Raw genomic sequence first — 2,500 nt, forward strand, 5'->3', positions numbered from 1 at the left:
ATCGCGTTGCTCTCTGTACGAATGCAGATGCTCAGCGGCAGCTAGGAGGCGCTCCATCCATGTCGGTACCGGTGAGCGTTGCACTCGCAGTCGCAAAAACGTACGGCAAGTATATTACTCGGAAGAGTCAATGACAGTCCAAGCCCCCCTGCGTGGGAAGAGTCTTCCTAGGCCATGACCCACCGGAAGGGCGCAGCGTCCCCCACCCCAGACATGTGACGTCAGACTATCGGTATTGACGACTAGACTGATTCCTTATAATCATTTGCCATACACCGGTGGAAGCTGCCGAGACGAGTAACTACATACCGGGCTCGCCGTGTCACTAATGTACAGAGATACAATAGTTTCGACTGGAACCGGATTAAACGTATACACGGCGCTGATTAGTAATAGATAGAGCCATCAGAATACAGATAATGTATAGACCTGTCCGTATACATGCTGAAAGACTCTGCTCACAATCACACGTCAGCCAGACACTCTTATCACGCACTACTCTCTGCCTGTAACAGGCACGCAGACGATATGTAAGCACCAGCATGGAACAACACCCAGTGCATCCTCTCTGCCACATTAGACAATCCACACTATCATAACCAGACCGGGAGGTCCACTCGGAAAACAGAATATCCCACCCTTCCGACAACCACCATTGCTCAGCTAAGCCACCAACACCCACACATGTCCCACACAGGGGTGCACCCAACATCACAATACTGCCTCCTGTCACACCACACAAACAATGGCAGGAATGAAAGACACAGGTCTGCCACAAGCATGGAATCAGAGCGCCGCCTGTTATGAGCCAAAGGTGCACCCTGACGTGGCAAATCAGATGATGCCGCAGTCATTTACTTACGATAATCACAATCAACAAACTGCCGCCCCCCCCCCCCAAAACACCTTTCCTTACAACAATGTGTACCTTAACCTAACCCATATTGTGCCTTAACCTAACCCATATTGTGCCTTAACCTAACCCATATTGTGCCTTAACCTAACCCATATTGTGCCTTAACCTAACCCATATTGTGCCTTAACCTAACCCGTATTGTGCCTTAACCTAACCCGTATTGTGCCTTAACCTAACCCGTATTGTGCCTTAACCTAACCCGTATTGTGCCTTAACCTAACCCGTATTGTGCCTTAACCTAACCCGTATTGTGCCTTAACCTAACCCGTATTGTGCCTTAACCTAACCCGTATTGTGCCTTAACCTAACCCGTATTGTGCCTTAACCTAACCCGTATTGTGCCTTAACCTAACCCGTATTGTGCCTTAACCTAACCCGTATTGTGCCTTAACCTAACCCGTATTGTGCCTTAACCTAACCCGTATTGTGCCTTAACCTAACCCGTATTGTGCCTTAACCTAACCCGTGTTGTGCCTTAACCTAACCCGTGTTGTGCCTTAACCTAACCTGTGTTGTGCCTTAACCTAACCCGTGTTGTGCCTTAACCTAACCCGTGTTGTGCCTTAACCTAACCTATGTTGCGCCTTAACCTACCCTATATTGTACCTTAACCTAACCTATATTGTACCTTAACCTAACCTATGTTGCGCCTTAACCTAACCTATGTTGCGCCTTAACCTAACCTATGTTGCGCCTTAACCTAACCTATGTTGCGCCTTAACCTAACCTATGTTGCGCCTTAACCTAACCTATGTTGCGCCTTAACCTAACCTATGTTGCGCCTTAACCTAACCTATGTTGCGCCTTAACCTAACCTATGTTGCGCCTTAACCTAACCTATGTTGCGCCTTAACCTAACCTATGTTGCGCCTTAACCTAACCTATGTTGCGCCTTAACCCAACACACGTTGCGCCTTAACCCAACACACGTTGCGCCTTAACCCAACACACGTTGCGCCTTAACCCAACACACGCTGCGCCTTAACCCAACACACGTTGCGCCTTAACCCAACACACGTTGCGCCTTAACCCAACACACGTTGCGCCTTAACCCAACACACGTTGCGCCTTAACCCAACACACGTTGCGCCTTAACCCAACACACGTTGCGCCTTAACCCAACACACGTTGCGCCTTAACCCAACACACGTTGCGCCTTAACCCAACACACGTTGCGCCTTAACCCAACACACGTTGCGCCTTAACCCAACACACGTTGCGCCTTAACCCAACACACGTTGGGCCTTAACCCAACACACGTTGGGCCTTAACCCAACACACGTTGGGCCTTAACCCAACACACGTTGGGCCTTAACCCAACACACGTTGGGCCTTAACCCAACACACGTTGGGCCTTAACCCAACACACGTTGGGCCTTAACCCAACACACGTTGGGCCTTAACCCAACACACGTTGGGCCTTAACCCAACACACGTTGGGCCTTAACCTGCTCTGTAATTGTCATACGACGCGTTAAATTAGTGTAGTGTTGCCTAACTGCAACCCCCGCAATATAGTTTGCTACTCGCACTGCCCGGTCCCCAGAGTATCGCTTCATGTTAAACACCTTGCAGCTATACACT

Source organism: Schistocerca serialis, unplaced genomic scaffold, assembly GCF_023864345.2.
Source record: "Schistocerca serialis cubense isolate TAMUIC-IGC-003099 unplaced genomic scaffold, iqSchSeri2.2 HiC_scaffold_1424, whole genome shotgun sequence".
Lineage (NCBI taxonomy): Eukaryota > Metazoa > Arthropoda > Insecta > Orthoptera > Acrididae > Schistocerca > Schistocerca serialis.